Source organism: Ailuropoda melanoleuca, chromosome 8 (genome assembly GCF_002007445.2).
Source record: "Ailuropoda melanoleuca isolate Jingjing chromosome 8, ASM200744v2, whole genome shotgun sequence".
In the NCBI taxonomy this organism is placed as follows: Eukaryota; Metazoa; Chordata; class Mammalia; order Carnivora; family Ursidae; genus Ailuropoda; species Ailuropoda melanoleuca.
The window spans coordinates 80,761,049-80,769,786 of NC_048225.1; the positions used below are offsets into that span (position 1 = coordinate 80,761,049).

General features: G+C 44.1%; 1 long non-coding RNA gene across 1 annotated transcript; it reads left to right on the forward strand.

Moving 5' to 3' along the window:
• Positions 1–3,088: 3,088 nt before the first annotated feature.
• Positions 3,089–6,553, forward strand: LOC109489135. The gene is made up of 3 exons (XR_002142077.1): positions 3,089–3,243; positions 5,193–5,256; positions 6,375–6,553. It is a non-coding gene; the product is annotated as an uncharacterized LOC109489135 (long non-coding RNA).
• Positions 6,554–8,738: the final 2,185 nt, after the last annotated feature.

The window sequence follows — 8,738 nt, forward strand, 5'->3', positions numbered from 1 at the left end:
CTCACCACTGCCCCTTCACACTCCCTCTGTGGAATAGTTCTTCCTCACTGTTGGACATTTTTGGGGCATAGCCTCATTTCCCCCATCACTCTCAGGCATTAATGAAATATCTGACTTGTAAAATATGTAGGAAGTCAGTCCAGTCCTATATCAAGGCTTCAATTTCTCATCTAGCTTAAGTGTCCCCACTACTCCCTCCATTCCGCCATGTCAGCTGGAGACTCATTCAGGCCCAAATGCCTGAAATATAGGAGGATGAAATGGTTTCCTCAATCTTTGTCCACTCTGACTTTTATTTTCCTTCTTTATTTCTTTCCCACTCTCTACATCCTGTTTCTGACCCTCTTGAGCTGGGCTCAGGAGATGAGCAATCAGAGACAAATGCATCACAGCATTTGGGCCTTTTGTGTGTCAGAAGCCCAAGTGTAATGAGTCGTTTTTGTGGGCCCTTCACATATCTCCCCATTTGCATTTCCCTGATGTGGGAAATGTCTCCTCCTGTGGGACTTTTATGATTTTCCTGTTGTCCCCTGGATTCTGGCCCATCAACACAGACTTTCTCTCTTGGAGTATCTCCTCTCTCCAGACTCTCTGATTGAGAAAATTTCTTTTAAGGAGCTCTCAGATCACCTATTTTTGGGTGAGTTCACGTATGACCCACAGGGAAAAAAAAAAAAAACAACAAAACCATTTTGAACCTGGTGACTTTGGAAATGCAGACCATCACCGCTGAAGTCCTCTTTGCTCTACTACTCCCACCACTCCACACAGCCCTTCATCCGTAGACTTTTTCAAGAGTAGTCGGGTAGGTGCCTGAGAGCCCCAAGCTCCCGGGGATACATATCAAGCATCCCAAGTGGTTACATGAAGCCTTTCCCGCACTGGTTTGAAGCAGAGAGGAAAGCACCCCTGTGCCCTCACATTTCTCAGGGAACATACCAAGAGAGCGTCATTACCAGCTTCTCCTATATTGCCTAATGTTGGGTGATGGATGAGTGGGGCAAAAACAGGATTTGGTTCACCTCTTTCCAAGTCCTGCATAAATGATGCTGTGCCTCACGTGAGGACGCAGGAATACTCACCATCTGTTATTCTCAGCTTTTGGGTCTGAGCAACAAAACAGGACAAGTCAGTATTATTTACACAGTGAGATCCATAAAATAAAAACTCCCCTCCTGCCAAAAGCCAATCAATCTCTGCATCTACTTTGGATCCCATTCCCTTTTGACTTTTAAAGGTGGCCTGCCTTTCTTTTCTGCAGAATCTGCCCCCCATCCTTGACTGGAACAGTCCCATCAGTATCAAACACGTCCTATAATTTCCCATCTTTAAAAAACACCAGTAAGTTCTTCTTCAACCCACCTACTTCTCTAGTTATTGCAACATTTTTCTGCTCCTCTTCACGGTCAAACCTCCTAAAAGGGTTTTCTACACAAGCTGTCTCCATTCTCTGTGCCTCCAATTTACTCTTCACCCAACGTCTGACTACCACCTCTGTTACTCAGCTGAAAGTGCTCTTGTCAAAGTTAACAACCTCCATGTTGCCAAATGCAATCAACACTGTTCTCTCCTCATCTTTCTGAGTGTTTCACCAGCATGCAACCTAACTGACAAACTTCCTACTAGAAACGCTTCCCTCCTTTGTCCCCAGGATACCACACTATCCTGGATTTCCTTTTATTTGCCTCTGTCAAATTTCCTCTTCAGTCTCTCATCTTCTAGTTGACAGAGATTGTCACATTTCCCGGGACCTTCGGGGATATATCCTCTTCATAAGTCTCTCCTGGGTGACATTCTCCATTCCAATTGCTCTAAACACCATCTATATTTCCATGGATACAAAATCACTATCCCCAGTCTAGTCCTGTCTACTCTGGGCTTGCAGATTCAACTGATGTGCTGCAGCTGTCTTGCACTTAACGTGCGCAAATCAGAAGTTTCCTTTTCAAAGCTGTTTTGCTCACTCTTCCCCCATTTTCTCAGAAAACAATGCCCTTCCCCCCACTGCAAATTCCATAAAATCTGGAAAATATGCTTATTTCACCTGATAGAATATGATCACGTATTTATTGGAGATCTGTCATGTATATAGCCCTGGTTACCCACATTCCATCCTTCTCCAGTTCCTAATGATTCTATATCCAAAATATACTTCTAATGTGGCTACATCTTTCCTTTTTCCGGGCCACCACATTAGCTCAGGCTTATATCAAGTCTGGCTCAACCATCATGACTATCTTCTAACTGATGTTCTTGCTTTCATGCTGACTCCAAACTCATACCCAGTCCATTTTCCCCTGGTGGCTCAGTCTCTGCTTTTCCTTTCAATGTCAAATGTGGCTCCCACCCTCACGTACAGCTCTGAGCCGTGTACATCTCTCAGTCCTATAAACTGGCTGACTTCTTTCTTGCCTCAGGATCTTCGCACCTGCCATCCTCTTTACAAGTCTTGTTCATTCTCATCCTTCAGGCCTCAACATAAGGTCATTTCTTCAGAGATGCTGCCTCTAACCAGCTTCTATAATGTTCTCTCTATCTTGGTACTCCAGTGTTTTGTTTTTCTTTATATCTCTCATAATAATTTGTAATCATTTGCTTCTGTTTAATGTTTATGACTCCGATGGGATGGTAAATTCCACGAGAGCAGAAAACCCGTCTGGCTTGATCACAGTTGCATCCTCACCAACTACAGGGTTTGATGGATAGACAGCGCGCAAGAAAGATGACTTACATTAATGAATGCATAGGTATAAGCACATCTCACAAAGAGATATCTCACTCCCCAACTGCCTTTCCAATTGTAATGAATTTGACATCACAACATGGGAGAAACAGAAATATGTAAGAATATTGGAACCATTCATCCATTCCACAAATATTTAAGGAATATTTATTTACTATGTGCCTAGCACTGTTGTCCGGGATACATTAGCTAGCAAGATTCAAGTCTCTACCCTCATGGAGCCTTTCTATTGGTAGGGGAAATAGATCACAATATATTTAACAAATAAAGATATATTATGATCTCATTCCACAAGATCAGTAAAGTAGAGCAGGTAACAGGATAGAGAATGGCAGGAACGGGGCCATTTTAGAGCAGGTGGTTGATAAGGAAGTCCTCTCTGAAGAGGTGACATGTGACCTGAGGCTCAGGGAGAGTATTTCTGATGAGGGGGCAGCAAGTGTAAAGGCCCTGAGACAGGAACGAATTCGCAAGGTTGAACGGAAGGAAGACTGAATTCTGTAAGAGTGGGGTGAGACAAGAATGGGAAGAAGAGGTTGGAATGGTGGTCAGGGGCTGGATCGCAGGGGGTCTTAGAGGACATGGCAACAGGTTGAGATGTAATTCTAAGTGTAATAAGAAACTTTGTACGGGTTAAAGCAGGAGGGCAATATGATCTCATTGACATTGTAGACAAACTCTTCCGGCAGCTCTGTGGGAACCAACCAGAGATAACAAAGGACGTAGGAATGCCTTTAAGGAGGCCACTGTAGTAGTAGAGATGAGAGATGAACTATGGACATAGAGGAAAGTGCACAGATTGATATTCTTTGAAGACAGGATCAAGACAACTTGTTGGTGGATAGGCTGGGGGTGTGAGGCAAAGTTCAGGTAAGGTGCTAAGTTCAGGCCTGAGCCCGAGGGTGAATGAAGGTGCCATTTGCTATGAAGGCAAAGCCTGGGCAGAGCACATTTTAGGGGATGGTGAATGAAGAGTTCTGTTTTGGCCATGTTATGTTTGAACTGTACTGAAAACTGACATAAGCCAGTTTGATAATGCACAACTCTTAGATTCATTGTGGTATACAACTATAGCCACAGAAAAAGTCGAAATGGGTGAATCAGTTACTGCCCCCACAACCTCATTACCAAGTTATAATGAAAGCAAGTCTCTGATCAGATATTACCACATATGCAGACATAATGTCATTAACAAGTAGGCACAAAGCAATTTATACACCTGCTCTGTAAGCCTGATGCTGTCCCAACACACCGGCCTTCCAGTGCTCCAGTCACCACAGGCATGAGAAGTCTATTCAGCAGAAGATCATATTCCAAGGCAGGGTCAGACATCCAGAAATCCTTTGTTCTAATGGCTAAAACCAGAACTGTTTAAGAATCAAGTTTCAGGTACTATCCCTAAGTGTACAGCCCATTAGCCTTGCTAGATTCTTATACCCTGTTTTTAAGTGGGTAGGGAATGTCCCTAAAATATTTTAGCCACTTCCCATATCTTGATTACCTCTAATTTGACCTACGAAAACCCATTTCTAACATCCATTATGCTGATTAACAAGCCACTAATTTCACAAATGAAAACTCATTTTTGACTTCAGCATGCTAATTAGCAAAATGTCTGGTGTTGATCAGAGTTAAAGATAGCTGAAGTGCTTGTAGTAGCTGCCTCTGGAGAATGGCCTTTCTGCAATGAAGCCAGCTGTAGTGCAAATTCCTGATTAGAGCAACTATCTTGTAGCTTGACGTAACTAATACACACTTTTGGAGCACACTCTCTTTATTATAATATTATATATGATATAATATATATATATTGAGTTGCCTGGTAGACAGCCACATGGAGGTATCTTGCAAGTAGCTGAATAAACAAGTACAATGAACTGAAGTAATGCATTTTTTAGTCTTTGGCATATGAATGATATTTAAAGCCATGAAACTAGATGAGCTCATGCAGGGAGTAAGTAAATATGAGAAGGAAAGAGGTCCAAGGACTGACACCTGGGATACTGCAACTTCTAGGGTCCATTTAAAGGAAGAGGATTTCGCCAAGGATATCAAGAAATGGCCAGCGATGTTAGCAGGTGATCAGAAATATTTACTGACCAGCAAATTAAGTAAAAAGAGTTTCAAAAAGGGGAAATAACCACATGTAACAAATGTTTCAAGGGGCTAAGTCATGAGGATTGAGAACTGACCACTGATCATGGCTATCTTGATAAGAGTAGTTCCCATACTGTGGTGAAGATGAAATCTGAGCAGGGTGGGTTAGAGAGAATTTGAGGCAAGGAATTAGAAAGAGTTTGGACAGCTTTTGGGAGTTGCTTTCCTAGAGAGGGAAAAGGAGAAATGGAGCAGTAGTTGCAGAGTACAAGAGGTCAATGAGATCTTTGTTGAGATGGTTGGTGTTCTTACAAACTACATGAGATATTATAGCATGTTTGTATCCTGGCAGGAATGAGCCATTACAGAAGAGAAGTTCACGAAGAAGCACTCCCCGTCCTGATGCTATGCCATGGGTAGGACGCCATTCCCACCCACCGACTTCTCCCGTTAGTAAATTCTCTGCCACCAAGCTAAATTTCCATCCTAGAGAAGAACTGTAGGAGTTGATCAGTGATTTATTGAGGTGGAAAAATTTTTTTCCAGAAGATTTAGAATTCTAAAATAATAGACTGCCAAGGAAGACAAACTCCAGTTTTTACACCTCTAGACCATGGGCCAGGAGTGGAGAGACCACCTCTGTTATCCGTTGTCTGTGGTTTTGCCTGAGGAATGTTCTAATTGGCTCGATCCCTGAGTCCCAGACCCTTTCTTTTTCTTTTTTTTTTTTTTTAAAGATTTTATTTATTTATTCGACAGAGACAGAGACAGCCAGAGAGAGAGGGAACACAAGCAGGGGGAGGGGGAGGGAAAGAAGCAGGCGCACCGTGGAGAAGCCCGATGTGGGGCTCGACCCCACAACGCCGGGACCACGCCCTGAGCCGAAGGCAGACGCCCAACCACTGTGCCACCCAGGCGCCCCCCAGACCCTTTCTGACCACCTGTTATATGAGCCTCAGCAACTGCAGAAACCACCCCTGGTAACAAATTCAGGAATCTGCCAGGGTCAGAGTGATTGTGAAGAGAAGAAACATCCAAGCATGAACCAGAGAGAGGAACGCCATGCTCCAGTGAGTGGGTGCTGAGGCTCTCTTCTTGAGAGCATAAGTCTCAGATTATTAATTTAGAAGGCTCTGTGCAAAGGATAAAAACACAGCAGACCCAGACAAGCCCTGGAGTAGGGAAGCTTAATGCAACTGGGATCTCTGGCCCTCTGGCCGGGGGTTGGCTGTGCACTGTTAGCCTTACTCTCCCATGGTGATTTATTCCTATGTAGCAGTGACCCTGACTAGGGACTTCAGGAGCAAATGTGACCTCCAAAGCCTCCCTCTAGTTCCCTAGCTCTGCATCCATGTCCAGTTTGATTTAGCCAGGAACTCAGTATCTCTCACCTGAAACTTTGTAGCTGTCTTCTTCCTGCTAGCCTCTCCACTCCCTACACTTCTGTTTATGGAGTTAACCATCCCAAGAGAAATCTGATCCAGCATTCCCAGCTGTATAATAAAAACTGCCCTTTGTTCTCCATTGTTTGCAGATGGAAAACAAATGCCTGACTAAGGATGCAAGACCCATCCTAGATTGCCCCCACCTTTGAAAAATCCTCTTTGCATCTTTCCACTTTTCTGCCGTGAAACTACCAGTCCATGCATCAAACACGTCAAGTCCTTGGTGCAAGGTCAAAGACACAAGCTAACTCCTTCGCTGGAAATGCACTTTGACCTTTCTCTGGTGAGCGCTTATTCATCCATCAACACCAGCTTACATGTCATTCCCCCTCTGAATCCTATGCTGTGGACCTTGTTGGCTACCCATCCAGCCTCCAGTCTCTTCCTCCTTTACCACTTCCTATACCACACATACTACTCAAGAGAAGCTCATGTCAGGGAAAGGGTCTTTTTGCCAAAGCCCATCATAAGAAACTCCTTCCTTTACAATGTCTCAGGTAGATTTTATTGTCCTAGGAAGGGGTACACGACCTGAAGTGACTGAAGGGAAGACATTTTGTTTCACAGTTTGAACAGAGGTTTCTCTCTCTCTCCTCTCAGACACACACAAGGAAGCTGCTGGCCATCATCTTGCAACCATCAGGGAAGCTGAGGTCAAATTCAGGCCACAAAAGAGACTGGAGTGGGGAGGAGCAGAACAATGGAGCGGGTGCCCTAGCCAGACTGTAACTTTTACCACTATGACCTGGACACTGTGTTTTGTGAGATAATAAATCCTGAGTTGGGTTTGCTGGTACTTGCAGCTGAACACCGCCTACTTCATGCATCCACTCTGACTTGCCTAGAGAATTTGCATTCCTTGATGTCCCCCTCCCACAGGACTTTGTCAGAGCACATTCATATTTCTCTCTCCACAGACTGACTTCACTGATATCTTGTATCTGTAGTGTCTTGAACAGGTCCCAGCACACCATAGGTAGCTAGATGTAGAAAGTATGAACAAATGAATGAATGACTCCCTTGGCAATCCCAAAAGCCAATCCACTGAGTCACAAGTTAAGAAGAAGTTAACAAATAAGAAACAAAGAGAGGAAAGAGCCTTTTTCAGAGAGAACAGGGTAATACCTAAAGAGATGTCAGTGTTTTGGATTAATTAGTGCCTTTAAATTCAGTTTCCTATTGTGTCCCTACTTGCAAAAGGGAGAGGAAATTACAGTAAAATTATGACAGGGAATCTACTTAAGAGCTTACATAGAGTACAGATTTCTTGTAGGTTCAAATCTTATCTCCAGTACTTACCAGCAATTGACCTTGAGCAACCTCTCTGAGCTTCACTTTCTTCTCTATAATATCAGGATGATAATTTCTCACAGGGTTTCTTGAGGCTTAAACAAGGTTAAAATAAAGAGAACCCATCGCAGTACCTGGGCCAGAATAAATACCTAAGATCATCCAGGAAAGTGTGGGAGTTGGGCAGGTTATCATATATTTGCTTGTTTTAATTGAGAAAGGTTTCCTTAACAGAGAAGCTTGCAACTATCATTCTCTTATAGCTAAGATTCTCAGTGTCTGTCTCCACTTGTATCTGAGTTTAGCCCAGATAGGATTGTAGAAATGCAGGCAGGACATTCCTTATGTCGTGACAGGAGCCCTGTAGTTCGCTAGTTAAATTGGAACAGAAGAGGTAGACAGCAGCTCAAGTCAGAAGCACAGGCTGGTAAGGGCTTTTGGCTGAGCCCCTCCTCTGGCTGGGGTAGCTGTTTCCCATCTTGTGTTCAGTGGTGGGGGTGTTACCACTCCCATCTTCAGGAGAAGAGCTCCTAGGCTTAGGGGCGTAAGAACCTCCCCAGTCACATGGTTAGCCAGGGGCAGGGTTTCTAATCCATGTCCACTGGGTTTGAGACTAAGAAGGAGGCCAGAGAGCCCAAGAATGAGAGGGTCTGGGGTCCCAGCACACCCAGTACAAGAGCAGGGAAGTAAGGCGACACAGTGTTTATTTGCATTTCCTCCTCTCTGTCCTGAGAGAGAATGATCTATTAGTAATTTAATTCCTTCCCTGCAGTCCATGCAACATCATTCTCTGACAATGTGCATTCAGGCCAGTCCACAGGGGGATGAGAAAAAATGACGTAGGGCTCTCAGAAATCATGTTCCTTACATGAAAATAGATCAGGCAGTGGGAGGGGGCGATCTGAAAATAGCCTGAGGGAGTGAGAGACAAAACATGTGAAACAGCAAGAGGGAGGCTGAGACAACTGTGATGTGCGGAAGAAAGGGCAGGATGCAGAGAGGAGCCGATGAAGTGAAGAGACGGGATGGTTCTTTTCGGGATGCTCCTCCACCATCCATTCATCCCCTCAGGCAGAATCATTCCTAAAAAGACAGGGTGTTTTACATTATGCCAACTTAGTTATAGTACCACTTCCTCAGTGGTCTACCTGCCCTTCCAGGAA